The sequence below is a fragment of the Coturnix japonica genome, chromosome 1, assembly GCF_054131305.1.
Source record: "Coturnix japonica strain WE chromosome 1, WE-NBRP24, whole genome shotgun sequence".
Taxonomy (NCBI): domain Eukaryota; kingdom Metazoa; phylum Chordata; class Aves; order Galliformes; family Phasianidae; genus Coturnix; species Coturnix japonica.
Genome location: NC_140663.1, coordinates 84,752,955 through 84,772,540, shown reverse-complemented (window position 1 = coordinate 84,772,540; position 19,586 = coordinate 84,752,955). Strand labels below are relative to the sequence as shown.

General features: G+C 40.3%; 1 protein-coding gene across 4 annotated transcripts in view; it reads left to right on the top strand.

Annotated features, from left to right (window-relative positions):
* The first annotated feature begins 1,253 nt into the window (after positions 1-1,253).
* HTR1F (5-hydroxytryptamine receptor 1F) overlaps positions 1,254-19,586 on the top strand; it is a 109,037-nt gene continuing 90,704 nt past the window's right edge. The window contains exon 1 of one of the 4 annotated variants that reach the window (XM_032448371.2): positions 1,254-2,013. The gene's annotated coding sequence lies outside the window, so the exon portion shown is untranslated. The remainder of the gene's footprint in view (positions 2,014-19,586) is intronic. The other 3 variants (XR_014938790.1, XR_014938791.1, XM_032448369.2) reach the window with 3 other exon arrangements.

Below are 19,586 nucleotides of genomic sequence, written 5' to 3'. Positions count from 1 at the left end.
GTCATAATCAAAAGAGATATGCCATTTTTTGCTATCATCAAAACTATTGCTGTCAGACACAGCAGCTGGCCAATATGCCACTGTGCTGGGCAGGGACAGCTTTGCTCAAAAAAAAAAAAAAAAAAAAAAAAAAAGTGCAGTCTGAATCTGGGCAATGTTTTAAAACCAAAAGAACACACAAAGCACAAAACAGCAACAAGCAGTTCCCAAGTGTGTTGTGAGCATCACACCGCAGGAAGCAAGAGGCCCTAAGGAGGTATTTGAAGAAGGAGCTGGAGGGATTACTTGCTCACACTGTGACAACCAATGCTCTAGCACACTGTTTGGGGAATTACTGGAGAATTTCTGCCACTATCAATGTCACTCAAGCCCTTTTCCCTAGGATAAAATCTTTTTAAAGGTTTACAGGCACTGCAGAAAAATCGTATACTAAATCGTCTGCTCTAGAGAGGCACTTTCATATCCTCCATTAGGCTCACTGTAATAGCATCAATTTAAGTCCAGAAGCAGACCACAGTGCGAATGCAGGTTAATAATAAACAGTTGTCTCCTACTCACTGGGAGCAATGGACAGAGCAAGACCATTCTATTTAACCTCTATTATTGCGAAGGTCCCTTGTATAATTAAAACTTTACTCATTAAATCAAAATTCGTCGGGAGATGCACTTGATTGGTGGCTGAGGGAGAAGACTTTATTCAGTAGAGCCATAACTTGCAAAAGGTAATACTGCATTCAGCTCATACAAAGCTGGAAGCTTAGAGGCCTGCAGAAAGACAAGCCCTAAGCAGCCACCACAGGTGCTGTCAGATATCAAATGACCAAGGGAGACTGCCTCTAAGGAGACTGATGTTATTACAGTGTGGCAGTAGGATGAGGGAAAGTGTTAGAGTTGCTATCTACACAGGTGTTCTGGAATGTAGGGGTTGGTTCACCCCAAATACATTTCTGGTTTGCTTCAAAAACAAATACTTGTGTACGCAGAGATCCAAGAAAACAGCAAACCTCATCAAATGATGAAAGGACACAGAGTTTACCCAGTACCATAGTAAAATGTCCATGAGGAAAGTCAACTGTATGCAGTGTAAGAGGAGCAGAAAACTGTACTTGCATATAAGTTATCCACACTGTGCTCAGTCTTCTGGGATGCCAGGCTAGAAGCAACTGCAGGAACATGTTGCACATGCAGGCTCAGCACTGAGTGCCAGGAATTTAGAAGGAAGGTGGTAAATAGAAGCACAACTGCTGGTCAGTGCTTCACAGCACGGGGCTCACCCCACGGATAGCAGTTGGAAACCTTCAGTGGCAAAGTATTGTCCATTTCCAGATATCCTGGTCTAAACACACAGCTTTGCCAGATGGTATGCAGCCGTTGCAGAGAGCTGAGCACACATTCCACCTCAACACCGCATCACACACAGCTTGGTCATAACATTTGGGAGGAGGATAGCGGCACTTCGGAGGATCCCAAATCCCGCGGCAGATGAGAGACTGATACAGACTTCCCCTCCCACCTACTGCTTCGGCACAAGGCGGAGACTGAAAAGGCGGCGAACACGCAGCATCCCTTCCACCAAGCGCTGGATACCCGGGATCCACGCGGGGACGCTCGCCTTGTCCGGCTCAGCCCGTGGGCAGCCCCCGGGGGCCGCGGTGGAGCCGCTCTGCGCCGCCTCCCGGCTCCCACCTCTTCACTCCGCCCGGAGCGCAAGTTGCGCGGAGCCGCCGCCTCTCTCAGACCTGCGGGAGCAAAGCCGGCAGAGTTTGCTCGGCGGGTACCTCCCCTTCCTTCCCCTCCCCGTGGGTTTTATTTTTTAGCTCTTCCCTTTTTTTTTCTCTTTTTTTTTTTTTTTTTCCTTCTCTCTTTTTTATTCTTTTTTCGGAGGGGGAGCCGTGGCTGCTGCTTTGCGCTCCGCGGCTTGGATGCGTACGGACCTGTCCTCGGGGAAACAGCTCCCGGTGCTCCCACAAAAACTCCAACCCAAACAAAACGCCCACTTGGATAATTAAAACGGTAAATCCTGCTAACTTTTTATTATCTTGTTTGCTGCGCGCTTATATCTGGAGAGGGTTATGGCTTATCGGGCTTCTTTCCATCATTCTTAGGTTTTCATTAATTAGCTTCTCTGGTGATGCTGCTGGAGAACTTGAAATATTGGGGCTTCAGACAGAGAAGGACTCCGCTTCTGCTTTATCCTAAAGTTGGACTGAGGAATGAAAACCTTCCTAGATCATACTATGCTTGCAAACGTGTTTACTTGTTTTATTGACCTGATTGTAGATGAGATTTTGTGCGGTGGCATCTCTTTGCTTTCCCTTTGCTTAATTTTTGCTGGTGCTATCTATACAGCATTGATATGTGTATGCTATGCACATGCAATCTGATATGCTGACTGACTGTGGATGCTGGCACTCGCATCTGAAAATCCAAGCAGGCTTTGAATCCTTCAGTTTATAATGTTAACAAATGAACATTCACCTGTTTTCATCTTAACTCCACTTGTGGATGCTGACAAAACAAGGTCACCCCAAACTACACAAGTGATATTTCTCAACCCTGCAATTACTTAAGCAATAGAAACCTGCATAATTGGTGCAGTTTGTATATCTTAATCTGGCAGCCTTCTGTTTGAGAGATTATTAATTTCATACAGTCACCATCATAGTTGAATGATTGATGGCACCACTGGGCGACCATTGGCTTTCTACACACTAAAAAACCAACTTTAAGAGATTATATCTCTGCATTGCTAGACAATACCATTTCACATACATTCATGCTATTAGCTGTTAGCTATTTTGTTCTTGGAATACTATAGCAGATGTTTACATGAGGAAAATAAAAATGAGAAGTTAGTTATTTAAAACAAAACAAAACAAAAATGTAGCACATATATACATGGAGAAAATGCTCCTTTATCCTCATAAAATAAGGGAAAATATGAGTGAGACAATCAGTTGCACAGCTACTAAATATGACTGACCTGAAATTGAATTCACAATGTGAACTAAACTTCCAAGTTTTACTCTGAAAAAAAAAAAAAAAAAGCTTATATTAGGGTAGACTGTGCAGCTCTTTGCTGATTCTCTTCTTTCCATTCTGAAAAGTTAAGCTGTATTGATCTGCATATTTGTACATACAATTGTATATACTATTGCATGAGCACACATACCAATCTGAGAGAAGCCAAGCACAGGACCTGCGATTCCGGTTTTTGAACCACAGAGGTCTGCCAGCAGCGGTGAGGAAAAACAGGAGAGATTTACAGCACGGAATTTGGGCACATACTTTAGGGACCTTAACTTGGAGATTGGTTGAATTAGTCAAAGAAGAGAAAGAGGATCCCACATGCCCTTCAATGTGCCTAGCATTGGTTTCTGCTACAAACTGGTGCTCCCTGTGTTTACACCTCTGTCTGAATTCATCTTCCAAAAATTTATGTCCATCCATCACTTCTGTTGTTGTTGTTGAGAACAGGGGAGAATGTCAATTAATTGTTAATTTATCAACCACTAAATGTTAAGATCTATTGATGCGAGAGGCAAAAATTTAGCAAAGTTTGTACTTTTTCACAAACATATGTGCTGCTCTATGCTGACACAGGACACTCTTCTGCAGTGTTAAGCTGAAGGGGAGTTAGCAAGCAGGGAGCTCTTGCAGAAAAGAGATGAACACTGAAGTGCCTAATCAACAACACTGATCAAAGTGCTAGCAACTCCTGGGAATGGTACTGTCTGAACACTGCAAATGGTACAGCATTGCTTGTTTTAAGGAGCTGTAAGCATACTGCTCTTGGTATCCCAACCTCTGCCTCTTCACTGTTACTGTGCACAGGCAGGATTGTGTCTTCTTTCTTTTACATGATTCCATAGGTCTGGCAGAATCACTTTATCATAAATATTTGAAAGTGTCTTCAGCTTAATTGGGGAGGCTGCTTGTAGAGCCAAAGATGGGAGGAAAGTGGCAACCAACTCTAAGTCACTGGCAAATTTTAATACAGTAACAAAAATAGTCAGAAATTCTGCTTTCTTAGGGAAAGAATAGTTGGTCTTCTGTTGCTTCTGTTTTTTCCCAAGAGATTTAATTCTACAGTTCTTCAGAGAAACCTTTAAATATGCAGAACCAGATTTCCTCCTTCCATACTTCCTTCCTCTCTTTGGGCTCCCAGTTACCTGGGACAGATATTCAGACAGCAAAAGAAAGGGTTAACAGAAAAAACTCAGGCAGGAGGCACTCACTGCTTGCAGAATGACTTTTCAGTGCTGAGATTCCTCTTGAGCTGCATTACGGACAGAAAGGGCTTATACTGCACATGACATCTCTTAAACATTCGCAGATATTTTTGCCAATTGCACATCTGAGGGTGATATATCACCATTTTAGTGTTTAAGAAGACATCAGTGATTAAAACTTAGCCTTCTTATAACCTACTGATGCATAGCTGCTCGAAGTTACAACTGAGGTTATGGGACCTGAAAGAATAGGACTTTATCTTTTCTTCTCTAATTTTCTTTAAGTTATTCACTGAAATATGCCATGTCCTGTCAGATCCTGTGGCTTGTGCCTAGTATTAGCCCTTCACCCAGAAACAGAGAAGAAATCTTTGTAGCTTCAGAAGGAAAGGGACACTGATTTCATTAATTGAAAATATTCTTATATCTTAGTCTTTTAAATGACAGTCCATGTGTCATTTGACTAGTGCTCACCTGCGGGTGCCCATTTAACCTGTGAAAGAGCTGTAGAAACTGTTGGAAATATACTATAGAATCCTAAGTAATGTTAGGTATATAGTATAATACAATACATTCTTACTATTTGATGGGCCATATCTGTTAAATTTTAATGCATTTTTTTAATGTAACATTTTCCCCTGCAGGATTTCTCCATAATTTGTGGTCACAAACAAAGGTTACAGACTCTCTAATTTAAGCTTCAACTCTGAACGGTATTTTTATACAAACACTCATTTACTTTGTCATGGTGTTTAGCAAGATGGATCAGTCAATGTGATACATTATCCTATAGCTACTGTATGAAGTGATTCTACCAAAAATGTGTCTGCTGGTTCTATTTTTTTAAATTTTTTTATTTAGTTTTTGCAAACTGATTATACATGTGAGGCACAACATTGCCCTCTGCTACTATTTTATGTTTCCAATTGCCATAATGTCTCCAATTGACATAGCTTCAACACAAGAATAACACAAAGAATTTTTCCAGTTGACTTTGGATGTCTGCAGTGGAAAAGGGGGAACAAGGCAGCTACTCCTGGCAGATGGGCAAGTCCCTCAATACATACACCTTTCCTTTTAATTAAAATCAGCTTATGGTTCAGATTTTACGAATGTGTGTGATACATACTTAATTCTGTTACTTCCATAATGCCTCTGCTTATAAATTAGTGATTTAGCAATGGAAGGAAATTGGTCATCATCTCCTTCACACTTTCTCATCGTTCTGTTTTCCTTCAGTTCCTGGAGGAAGAAAATGCACAAGGGAATATAAAAAACTATGCAGGCAGAGACATCCTAAGAAATTAGAGATTATTTTTGAGTTCCCCTTGCCTATAGTGGGGGTATATGCTCTTAGAATTTATGAGGTTTACTCAGATGTGGAAAAGTCATAAAACTGGGTTTGATTCTTACAGCTGTGCATCTCTAAGAATGCAGCTTTTCTATCAGAAAAGAGGCATGGAGCCTGAGACTGAAGACTGGATAGCCAGCTCTATGTAGCAAGTGTGGTTGGTTCTATCATGACGTATCAGTGGCTCAGCACCATAAAAGACCCAATCTAAAGTCTCCCATGCACCAGTTTCACTGACAAATGAGAAGATTTCTGTTAACCACTAACTGTGATTTTGTCTTTAGGAAAACCACATCAGCATGCTAGCAAGTAGCCTTGTTGAATAAGTCTAAGTATCATTTTTTATAGACAGAACACAAGTTGAACTTTGAAAATTTTGTTTTGAGGGACAAGCAGCCCAAAGTTGAAGATGTGTTTTACCACAGTGAAGAAGTGGACAACTTAATTAGAATTTTGATTATTATTTCCTAGAAATGGTCTGTTGCCATTCTGCGCCTAATTCACTGCGTTTTGTAAGAAACTATTATTCCACTGAGTTCAGTGACAGTGTGACCATTTCAGGCTTTGAACTGTTTTTCAGCCAGTGGTGAAAAATACAAAGATTTGTTGGCAAAACAGTTGGACATGAAGTAGCAAGTCATCTGGCCCAATAGCAGTCACAGCAATTATGCCTTAGATGCTAAACAATTAAAAAGTCATTGTCTACCATGGGGAATATTGCACTGTGTACATTCTCTCAAGATTGTCACTATGAGGTGTAGACAGGGACAAAGGTGATCTATCTACCTTTTTGTACACGTGTGTAATATATGTTAAATATGTGCACATCGATACAAGCACACATACCAACTTCAAGGAGCAAAACTCTATGACACTGAAGGAACTTTAGGGCTCTGACCTGCTGGAGAAAGCGTAGAAACAAGAACTAAGAGAGTCACAGAAAGGTCAGATCCATTATGTAAATTTAGGACAGATTAAATGAGAAGGACTGAACCGGCTTACCTAACTCAAAAAAGCTACTGCTTGTGCAGCAATAAGAAGTGATTACAATTTGATGGATGTTTTATGAGAAAGCAAAACTAGGAATTTCTCCAAAGGGTACTTTGTGCCTATTGAAGTGTGTCTGCATTTGGCAGTTTCCCCTGGGTTGATGAAAACTTCCCATCTCTGCAGCTATAAATCACAATCACAACTATAACAAATTTTTAGAGAATTTTGACCTTCAAAGTAGAATACATGAGCTTTAACTACTGTACTTGTAACTATGTAATCAAGTCTGCAGTAACAATTCTGGGCAAACAGATTAGAGTCAGAAGCCTCTTCTCTGGGAATAAAAGTTTACTTTAATTAAATTTCATTCCTTTTTGCCCACAGTAACACTGACTTCATATTACTGTCTGTAGTTAGCTGCTATAGCAGCATAATGATGAGAGCAGAAGAGTTGGCTTAGGCCTCTTCTTGGACAGAAATGCTAAAAAGTTCTTTGCTTATTACTTTTACCTCTTATGGAGGACACAATGCTCAGTGAAACATTCAGGGTCAACACAGTAGCATGACTTCAACATCACATTGCATTTTCTCTCTTCCTTCCAGTCTCACCACCTTCCTTTATTTGACAGCAGTTAGATTTCAGGCAGACCATGTTCTCCTTGTCCTCAGCTGTCTGAGCTTCCTGGTCTTTTGAATTCATGGACTGCTACTGATTGTACTCACAATGAAATGCTCTGACACTGCCTTGACTGAAAAACTTTCAATGTGGGCAGCAGTAATTACCACAGCTCTTGTTTTTTCCTCCAGTTGCAAAACCAGTGTGTATAGAACACTTGTAGCAGAGCTAATGAAGTATGTAAAAAAAAAAAAAAAGGCATTTTCCAGCTGTACACGCAGATGATTTCTTTGCATCAGAACTATATTCATTAGTTTGTAGATACATAGAATTGGACCATAACTAGATTCCTTGCTGAAGAAGAGCTGATCGTTCAAATGGAAGAAGAAGAAAGCAATCCTATCTCTTCATCCTGCAAAAATACTGTTGACTTAATAGCACTAAATCTCTTTAGTTCTTTTGTAACTAAGCATAAAATTATCTATGAAGTTCCATGTGGAAAATTGTAATTATCATCTGCACTTATTATCTTATCCTTGGATTTGTGTTAGATGATAAGAGATCAGCATGGCTTAGCCAAGCCACCCTATTAGATGGTGATGCAAGACCCCGTAGAGTACCTAGCTCACTATGGTGACCATAGCTCATCGAGCCATGGAATAGAAGGGAGTGCTCTTGAAACCAAAAGAGGCAGAATTGAAATGGAGAGGTCTAGTATCAAACAGAGAGGCTTACAATCAAAATATGATCTTTGGGAGAGATTTCAGGGTGTGCTCTGTCTTGACCACTAGAGAACATAAGCAGATTTGGACCATGTGCAGCATTATACAAAGATGCATCTTGGTCAGTTAATAGTATTTCCCTCCAGGTGGTTTTATATTAAATGCTGGTAGCTACAGGACAAGCTTCTCATGTTGCCACAGACACAAAGCCATAAATTTTGCTTGGGTGAAAATATTAGAAGGCGTGGACTGGAAAACTTTACTTAGAAAATATGTCTTATGTCATTATTACAACTACCATCAAGATGCAGGCTGTGCAGGAGACTCTCCTGGGTGTCATTTAATGCTTTAATTAATAGTTCAATAATAATTAGTATTTAATTCTCCCTTACCAGTCTAGCAGAGGGAATATATTGTGCACTTTGTAAGTGTGCAGGTGGTATCATCTAGACTTGGAATGCAAATAAGTTAAACAATTCAATTAGACTTCAAAGTTGTTTTAAGAAATGTAGCTCAATAGAATAAGTATCAGGGATGATCTTGGGCATGAACGTCCAAGCATGTAAACAGATCAGGAAGGACTGACCACTCAGAGATTTACATGCCAGTGCACGTCAGCTATATTTCAGAATTGATTCATGTCCAGATGATGTAACCGGCAGATTGCTTTTGAAGGACTGCTACATGGCCATTCGCATTCTGCATCTGGACATGGGAGGAAAAGCAAGAGGCTTCTCTGCCAGGCAGGGCATGTAGGGAGCTAAAGTGACCCCAGAACCTCATGGACAAGCACGGCTCATGGGATCTGAGCAGGGCAGGCAGAACCATGCACAGGTGATGGGAGCCACTGACAGCCTAGGCATGGTGAGGGGATGAACCAGGGTCACCTAGGGAGGGTAGCCAGGAGCAGATGGTGACACTGATGTTTTTCAATGACACTGAAAAAATCCAAACTTACCAGATAAAACAAGCAAATAACATAATTATCCACTCAAGAAAACAGGAAATTCAGTCTTTAGAAGTCTAATATCATTTTGGTCTTTGTAAAAGCTGCATTTAAGGCTGCTTATTTCTTTCCTAGGGAAATGACTTATATTCTGTCCTCACTAACACTTGTATCTACATAAACAATATTCTGTATTGGGCCTGCCCAACATAATGGCATCATTACCATCTCCTCTGCACAAAGAATTTTTACATTAAGGCTATAAATTAAGCTCTTTCTCACTCTGCCTTTTACTGAAGGTTTTTATTTTTTTTTTCTTTCAGTCAACTCTGACTCCTCTCATGGACTGTATTGTAGGACATATTATGCAATTATCTGAATACTGACAGTTGCTGGTGGCAAAAAAGGCCCTTGATGTTTTGGAAATGATGAAATGTGTATTTATTTCCTTTTGTCTAGACCACGGTGGTTGTGTGTATGTGGTCGTGTCTTTTTCTGTTAATGTTGTGGGGTTTTTTGTTGTGGGGGGTGCTTTTTTAGTCTATGTTTAGAATAAGGAACTATTTTCCACTATGATGGAGGACCTAGGGATCTGTTTACACTCACTTCCTTTATTTGTTCTCAAATCCATATCTCCTGATCATCCAAACTGCATCAGTGCTAGTTTGTTCCTTCACCTTGCTTTGGAGCAAAACCAACAGTGTCATCCAAGACAATAAGTCAGATGTGGATCTGGAAATTATTTGCTAAGGAGATCACATCAAATAAGTACAATAGCTGAGATCATACCCAGATCTTTCTGTCCTACATTGTTTTCTCTGCTGTACTCCCTTCTGACATTTAGGGCTACAAACCCCCAAGCCACGTCCATGAACATGCAACCTATCTCCCCCTTGGAATTATGTTACTATATCTGCCATTTTGGGGGGGGGGGGGAAGGGGGTCATTCCTCACACAAATTCAGCTATTTTGAACCATAAAACCTCTGAAATAGTAATAACATCACACCTGTGTTAGGTGTGATGCAGTGTGGGCACAGCTGCCTCCACTACTCTAAATGGAGATGAATGTGTGGGCACAGACCACACTGCCTCTTGGGATAGGGATCAGGGATCTCTCAGCAGTACAGACTTCTTTTTTCCATTTAGATATGCTTGTTTCAAGCTTAAATTTTCTGTTCACATTTCAAATTTCTACACTGCTGTAGAGATACTATGCTTTCTCCTAAGGAAAGCAGATAAGGCTCTTTTCACTAGGACAAGCCAGTTACTGCTAGACTGGTGACTAAGTGAAGAAGCAAGATGAGCAGACTAAAGTGCCTCCATTAGATTTTGGCACAAAAGTCAGTGGTATTTTGAACCATCTCTAAAGGCAGATTTGACCTAATAAGTCCTATTATTGGATATAATTACAGAGGAACGACAAGTGAAGGGTTAAGAATAGTCTTGTTGGCAGCAGGTGCTGTTATGTGGTGGGCTCTCCAGATCCATAAGTAAAAGCGAAGAATGGGAGCATTCCTAAAGTGGACACTCTGGAAAATAAACTGCTCTTCAGTGAAGTAGTTGCACAGTCTCTAGAGAACAACAGCCTGTGTACATGATAATGTGACAAGAGATGATATTCGTTGTGGAATTCTCAATCCTATGTAGTTACCTAAAAACTAAATGTCTCATCTTCCCTTACTTATGTGATCTTTAATCACTGGCTCTGTGCGTTTATGTTGTTGAAGATGACCTATTAAGCTGTCATCCATAGTAGCCGTTTGACCTATAACAGATAACACCATCAGGAGAAACAAATGCTAAAATGGAAACCAGCTTTACTTGCTAGTTAACATTTCCAAAGGTTGCTACTTGGCAAACACAAACTCACACAGAGGGCACTCCTTAATGATCTCTTTTTAGTGCACTTTTGTTTCATTTCTCTATTGTCATTTAGCAAGTAAGGTTTTCTGCTCTTTAGCTTCATCGTCGCTCTTGTACTGAAACTATTTACTGGCTCTACTGGTAGTTTCTTAGGCTGATGGTCCGTATCTTTTGTTACTTATAGCTGCATCTAAGAAAGAAACAGATGAGGTTTCAAAGAAGAGAAGGCTCCAGGAAGAGCTTATTGTGGCCTTCCAGTACAGCTTATAAGAAGGGAGAGCAACATTTAGGACAAGGGAGAATGTCTTTAAACTAAAAATGAGGAGTCTTTAGGTTAGAAGTTAGGAGGAAATTCTTCACGCAGAGGGTGGTGAGGCACTGGCACAGCTGCCCATGGATGTCCCATCCCTGAAGGTGTTCCAGGGTTGGATGGGCCCTGGGCAGCCTGAGCTGGTGGGGGTCAGCCCTGCCCATGGCCGGGACTTTTGCTGTGTGCACTTTGAGGACCCTTCCAATCCAAATCGTTCTTTGATGCTATGATTCTGTGTTAAGTCATTTTAGTCACTTCAAAGTACAGAATCACTCCAATAGAACAATAACAAAAATAAAGGCAGAGAAAGACTGAAATTTCACCTGGTTTTAATATAAAAGTGCCAGAAAAATATGAATGAGGAAAATCAGGTATTAGATAGTAATATTCACTGTTGGTTTGTTTTTTGTTTTTATTTTTTAAAACATCACCCTTCCAATTCAGTTGCTGTCTCAATGGTGCGTATCACCAATTACCTGAGAGACTTCTGTCTATAGCATAATAGTTAATTTCAGAAAAACAGTCATTAATTTCTAATTTCAAGTTAAAAGGAAAAAAGTAAGGGAAAAAAAAGCATATCAATCATTAATGACAACTAGGTAAAATTCTGAATGTAACAAGAACTCATTCTTTAAAAACAGAAGAGGAAAATACAGCTTGCGCATTTTCAGAGCAATATTGCACAGCATCCTGCTGTGAGAAGTACTTCTGAATCTTTAAACACAGTTTCTTCCTTGGGTACTGGTGGGAAAGGGGGAGAAAGCAGAAGGAAAAGGTTAGGTTATGAAGTCAAAGAGAGTAAGAAAGAAGAGTGGGAGGAGCTGTCACTCACACAAACTCAAACTCAATTAACTAGGTAGGAGAATTTTCTTGAGGTACAAAATACAAAATCTGCAGTGACACTTAAAATTGAAAAATAAAAATCTTAACTAAGGGATGCTGAACTGTGTTGTTTTGGAAACATATTCTGTCACCCCCTTCCACATTAAAACATTTCTTGTCTGACAGTGAATTTTGTGCTTTTTTTTTTTTTCGTTGGTAGCAGCATTCATGCACCCAGCCAGAGGCAAAGATCACTCCTGTCTCTGACAGATTTGATAAGCAGAAACAGATGTAGTGACACTTGTACCAGCATTTCAAGAGGGTTTTACTATGTCAGCCATTAAACTAGAGAGCATCTCAGCCCATGGGCAATGGAGAACTGTAGGGTAGGATGTTGACCTATGGACATTAACTGAGTTTCTAAAACCATGGATATATATCTACAACTTTGTTTTCAAACTTGTGTTGTGCTAAATAGTCAAAGACCAGGCTTGTGGTCATTAGCTCTGTTTGTTTGTGAGAGAGACTTAAAGAGAGGTCACATGGAGTGCAGAAGACACAGAAGTATCACTGATGCTGCCTGGATTGGTCACTGGCTTTAATCACAGGCAGGGCTGGAAGGTGCTATGGTAGCACCTGCAATGGACAAGGAAATAAGCACAATCCCACTGCCTCTTTTGCTTATGATGTGGCTCTGTTAGATCAGAATTGCTGCAATGAGCCAGAGCACAGACAATCAAGGTGAGCAGCTGCTGCAAATAGAAGAGGCCTCCAGAAACTGCAAACCCAACACATTATGGCTCTGCCTGAATCATCTTCTCTGTCTGAACTGTTTCCACAGCAGGAGCAACCTAGGTTGTCATCTTTCTGGCAGCTGAATTCATTTCTGCCTTCTTTGCTAAGATTTCACCTGGCTGGTGAAATAAGTTTCTCCCATTTCTTCAGCACAAATAATAAGTCACAAAGCATAGTAATAGCGAATAGCTGTGTGGCAGCACTACTCTTTAAATGATGATCTTAAGCTCTGGGAGAAAACAGGGCTTACTTTTCCTTCATCAATAAAATAGCCAGGCCGTTTTGTACTGCACAGTACTGCAGTTTTGACAGGGTACATCTGGGGCTACAGAGAGCGCTCAGCTTTTGATTTAATCATCTTACCTCAAGCCTGACAATTGGTTTTCAAAAAAAAAAAACCCGCTGACTTCCATTCTTCAAAAATAAATCACGTAGTCTCAGCTGAGTCTCCCAAGGGAAGAATGAGTCTCTGCCCAAGCAGCCTCTCTGGGTTTTGATGTCCATACTGCAGGACTGGGTATCCATTCTATTGTGGAGAAAAAAACAGAGCCTAGGCACATGTATGTACAGTTGTCAGACACAAGGAGATGTCTTTTATTAGGACCAAATTAATTCTAATAAACAATACATTACACTGAATATTTCAAGGAAGGTGTTTTAAATGGTGGGTTGTTTTTTGTTTTTTCAGTGTATAAAATCATATTATTTTTACTGAAAGTCAGCGCATCTACTCTTTTGCAGTAGCTGCTCTGTGCATCTCCCCGTCACTTTTGCTGTGTGAGGCCTTCCCAGCTTCTGGATCATTATATATTCTTACACATTAAGATTAAGGTTGATACTCAAAGCAAAGAACTTGTGGAAGTTTGGGCAACGTGAGGAAAATTATGCCCTGTGGCTTTGATTGATTTTACATGCTGAAATGAGCCTAAGATACTTAAGAATCCCTGATTAATTCACTGATACTTTTTATTTTAAAGAAAGATTAATATTAGGAGAAAATGAGGAAAAGTTCAGCCAAATGAAGCGAACAACTAAAAAACAAAACCAAACCCACAGTTTTGGTTTTTTTAAAGAAGATTTTCAACAGCTTTACATTAGAGTACAGAATACAAATGATTCTTCTGCTAATAGTATTTGAGCAAAAATAGATCAAGTTCAGATGTTCTAAATATCAGGGCAGTAGTTGTATGGAAGACTTGCCTGTTAAATGCTTTGACACAGAATGTTAGGGAACTAGATAAAAGACATAAAACATAGAAGTAAGAATAGGAGGGAAACTATGCTGGGTGCGGAGGGAATTTGTTGCCTCTTTCTCCTTTTGAAGAACGGCTGCAAACTTGCAATGAAGTCAAGAGTCAGTCAGCAAGCACAACCCCTCTCACCAATCTACTGTATTTTCTTTATGACAGTTCTGCATTTATCACTGACATTTAATGGTTTATTGTACTACTGTGGATTTTTTCAGAGTTCATTTTTGTTGGCAGAAGAAAGGATGCTTTTGATTCCCCTGTGCCTGTCATGGATGTATCACAGGCTTCCTGGTGTCTTCCTACTCCAATGTTAAGATTTATATTCTCTGCTGAATAGTTTAAATAATATGTAAACTTGCGGCATAAGAAAGTCTATCATACGTGAGACATAGAGGGAAGGCATACCTATTTCCCATGCACTTTTCAGCTACTTAATGATCTTTTTATCAATCTATGAGCATGGAAGTTTCCATGTATTGAACAGTTCTGATACAGCACATAAAGAAGGTAGTTACAAAAGAATGACAGCATTTCTTTTTGCCTAATAATTTAGCAGCAAAGAAGCATGTTCCAGGTTCAGCTTCCTGCTCTTTGGGGCACTCCCTTCTTGCAGCTCCAGTCTTCACATACAGAAGAAGAGGAGCTGGCACTTAGGCTCTCTTGCTCTTCTCAGACTTGGAGCCATCCAACAGCTCTCCAAGCAGCTTGTTAGGGCACTCTTTAAGGTACAGACGACCTCGTTCAACCCCCTTTTTTTCCCTGTTATAGAAGAATGGCTGAGATGGGGTTGAGGTAGAAGCTGGAAGAAACCAGGTCTTGGTGTTGGCAAGAGTGTATGTTGGAGCTGCATTACCCTTCCCCAGCACCAGCTGGGGTAAAAGGGCATAAAAAGAAAATTAAGAAATACAGTGTCCAACCTTTTTGGATTTACATCCAAATGAAAAAATAAACATATTTTTGGAAAAGTTTTTTCTTTCTTTCTTTTTTTTCCCCCTTAATACTCATTAGAAAACCCCTTTAATTTAATCTTCCTCTACGAAGAAACACATGAAGACCATGGGGAAAACAACACACTAGAAGTGCAGCATCTGAATTGCACCCATGTAAATCTCTTGCAAGATATACTGGTATCTGCAGTATTTAGATGTGTTGGCAAGTGACTTCAGTTATGAACTTACACAGAGACGCTGCTCTTCTCTAAAGGAAACGTAATAGCACCTGGCTTCCACTGGATGTATCACCACAGTCTGTAAGATGGAAGAGTGTCTGTTCAGTTCATCGTACTCCTTCAGAGAGTGGTAGATCTATGGAGAAAGCCAAGGGTGATACAGTAGACCAGGGTTCTCAACTCTCATCTTCCCAAGTAATGTGGCAATGGTATTGACTTCTTGAGTGTGCAGTGATGCTAAGCTGGTGACCTTCTACACAAATAGTTACCAGGACCACTGCAATGTTAATGGCAACTTGTAGCAGCCAAAAGGGACTTAGTCTAGCAGTTTGATTGAGATTATAGAGATTGTCTGTCTCTGTCGCAGTCAGAAAATTCATGAGAACAAGTTTAATGTAGAAATATCAGGGAAAAAAAGAGTTTGGCCAGAGTTTATCCAGAGAGGGAAAAAAAAAAAAAAGAAATTAAGATTAAAATGAAATTAAAATGCATAAATATGAGAAATTATTTTTTTCTAATCTGGGTGCATCTGTCTGCTGAAATCCAACTTCTAGCATGCATAAAAGAAGTACACAACAAAGAAAGAGAACAAGGGGAAAAGTACATTTATATTTTTCTCTTTAGTAAACCTGTGAAGCACCTTGCTGGCACAAGGTAGTGGCACAAGAACCTAAATAGTTCCATGCTGTTGTGTTCAATTCCAAATTTCAAGGCAGACTGACAGAGAGGTGTCTTAAAATACACGTAGGATGAGGCACATGAGCCACACAGGAAGGAACACTGTAAGCGTCAGAACTTTACAGCACTTATTTCATCAGAACTGACTGTATTTATAAGCAGATTTCTGACCTTTGATTCCTTTCATAAAAGCATTACATAGTCTAGGTGCTACCTAAACTTTTCTATCCTTAGCTGAGTATCCTTTTCTATCCTTAGCTGCTTGCATAATGACCATTTACAGTGCCTTTTCTGCTAATCTAATATGTAGTACCTCTGTAAGTAACTGATTTTTACTTTTTCATTTTTATTAGGATACTTATTGCATAGACTTCTTCAGCAGTACCATGACATAAATATTTGTCTGTTGAGCCTAAACATATTTGCCTTCTGCAAATTCATTAATTTAATCTAGAGATTTATAGGTCATTTGTTGAATGATGAAATTACATGGTCAGCTTTGAAAAGCAAGGCATTTATATAAAAAAGAGTTTACTCTTGTACAGCTGTAGGTATGACTCACTGACCTAAGAACTCAAAGCACTGCAGGGATATTAAGAATATAAAAATGAATGTTTTAATAAATTGAAGTAATTAAAGAATACAGGAAATACAGACTTGTTTGTTCTAACTGAAACAGAAAGCCTTTCTTTGCTAATGAGAACAAAGCACGCTCCTCATGTTCCCTGTTACAAATCTTCTGAACCTACACCTGTCAAGCAAATGCTCTCACTTGATTTATTGCCTTTAAAGAGTTGTGGGAATCCAGGAGTGTAAGAATCAAGAAGTACTACTCTTTCTTTCAGTAAGAAAAATGCTGATACCCTGACTCCTTAAGACTCCCCACTTCGTGCCTACAATAATCGTCACCATTGAAGCTGCACTTCAATGAAGAAATACCCTAGAGGAGTAAAGGGACCTGGTGGGCAGAACTGTTCTCAGAGCACAGCTATGTCCCCACCAGGAGAAAAAAAAGTCATCTTTCAGATTGAGGATGGAGAGGGGGAAGGAAGGGGAGAAAAACACCTTCCCTCATATTTTCACCTCCTTCTAAAACCTATCCTGAAAGCGAGAATCAGTTTTTCTCTGTAGCAGAGGGAACTTACACAATCTGTCCTCGCTTCTTTTATTCATTTAGTGCCTTCAAGAGCAAGCAGACTTACACCAATTGCCTCACCTCCAGCATCTGCAGATCTACTCATTTGCTGCACTAAATTGGCGTAGATTCAGTTCAGTTCAGATCAAGTGATGATAATGTGCTACAGGAAAGAACTAAAGATGTAACTCAGATGGTGTTTATGCCTAACCATCTAGTTACTCGTCTACTTTTTGGGTTTTTTTTTAAAACCCTGTTTTATGTATATGAGAGGAGGAATCAGTAAGAGGTAGAAGAAGGGTCCATATTAGAACCAGGTGAATACACAAACAAGTTGAAGAAATAAAAAATATTCCCAATGCAGTCTGCTTTTTGAGTTCTCCAGTGTGGTAACAAGGAGGCTGTACTGCTGACTGTATCACTGGGCTATGTGTGGGAAGTGATGGTAAAAGCAAAACCCTATTTGAACAGACAAGCAATCTTACTGCAAACCTCCAAGCACACGCATACAACTACCACTGCTATTTTACGCTCACTGCTGGCTACAGCACTGCTTGCAAGGAAGATCTGAAGGCAGGAGGCTTGTCTAAGACAACAAAGTTTTGCATCACACTGTCTGAGAAACTGCCTCTTCTTGTTTCATGCTGAGGAAGTCAAGCTATCAGAGGTACAAAAGCTGCTTCTGCCTCCTGTAAGAAAACAGCATGAGCTGCTGTGGGCTGGGAGTGAACTCATGGCTCTGAAGCTTCCTGCCCTGCCTGGTTACACTTGATGTTGCGCACACTCCCCACTCTAAAGAGTATGTTCCATGCTATCATCTGTGAGCAGGCTTCAGATTGGTCCTTGCTTGACAAGATGGGAGGAACTGGGCTGTAATGTGGGGCAGTGCCTGGTGGTTGCTTGTTCGGTGCTGGGAAATAGAAAAGTCATTGTTGGGTCATTGGAAGTGCTGATGGGTTGCAGAATTTCTGCAGGTTTCTTCTAGGCATTCTGACAAGAGTGGTATTCAAAAATATAAGTATGCTATTGAGCAAGATTTTAAAGAAGTTGCTAAATCAGAGTAGTCTATTCTGCTCTGATTGTTCAATATGAAAAACACAAGTGGTAAAAAGGATATGAAAAAATCAAAGGTAAGATACTGAAATGGAATTTCTGTTGTATCATCACCCATTTTTCCTTCCTAACTCTATCACCAGATCTTTCTAAACCACACTATGTATTGTCAATTCAGGCTTACCAGAGCATTCTTTAGGAACAAGGTACCTTGCTTAAAAAACTCACAGACTACAACAGAATAAACAATATCACCTAAGTAGTTACTTGTCATAATTTTAAATAGTCTGTCTTCTGTGAAATCAGAACAACCACTAACGCTGCTAACAACTACTTCACAGCATTTTAGGACATGGCTTATGAGTGCTGAAAGGGAAGGTAGCAATCCGCTTCTGTATCCAAGCTTGTAATGCAAGTGTCTTCCTGGCTTGGAAGGGACTCACAAGGACATGAAGTCCAACTCCAGACTCCACGGGTGACCTCCCAAAATCTAAATCCTATGTCTGAGAGCAGTGTTCAAATACTTCTTGAACTCTGGCACTAGGGGCTGTGCCCACTGCCCTGGGCAGCCTGTGCCATGCCCACTGCCCTCTGGTGCAGACCCTGTTCCTAAATCCCACCACGATAATGTTCAGTTCTGGGGCATAAGATACAATAAAGTGCAATCAAATGGTGTAAATGGAGCTGATCTGAGGAAGAAGGAAGAGCAGAGACCAGGAGAAGGAGCTTTACACTTCAGTAGATTCCAAGTCTGACCCTGTCCATAATATGGCATTCAGAGCTGCTGCCAGCCTGGTACAGCAAATTCCTATTTCACTTCATCCTCTGCCAAAGTGTATATCATCATTTCTTCTCCCTGCATCTCACTTTCCTCATCTGTAAGGCAAGGTGAGGAGTATTCTATGCTTAAGAAAGCACTGGGAAGTAAAATACATAGGAAAGTAAGAGATACTTGAACTCTGACAACAGGGGCCACATGCATACTGCTCAGACTGACAGATATTTCTGTGATGAGCTACCCTGTGGCTTCTCACTCAGTTTTACTCAGTCTGTGATCTTAGTATGAGAACATGCAAAGTAACTCAAGTAAGTAAGTTTTAGACAAGGCGTGCAGATTTAGAGATACATCCTTGATTTCACCTGTAGCCAGGTTTAAGATTAAAGGATGAGAACTGAGGGATGGTAGTTCAGTCTCGCAGTGCTTTTCCCAGCAAGGTGGCACAAGGCATTAACAGCCTGGTTCTGCAGACATATCCAAGGCTTCTGTCTTCCCTGTGTGCAGCAGTATCAATTGATCATTGATTTTCAATGCAGCTTTTCATCATGGAAATGTTGACAGTTTAATTATCAGGAGGCCCCGCACAGGTTAGAAGGGAGCATACGGAGCTTAGTATAGCAGCTTGCAACTAGTTCTTTGAGCGGTGAAACTTTTGAAGCTTGCTTTCCTGTAGCTCTTCCTTCTACATCTGTTTTCAGTCCTTCTGTTCCCTCATACAGATTTTCTGATGTCTAATAGTAGGTAGAACTCACGCTGCTGCTTTTCCATTACCAGGGGGTTTGCCTTGTGTCTATTTGGCCATGTGTTTTGATGAAGCATGTAAGAACTCTTGATCTCTCTGCAGATGAAGTTAAAAATGGGCAATGAGTTCAAAA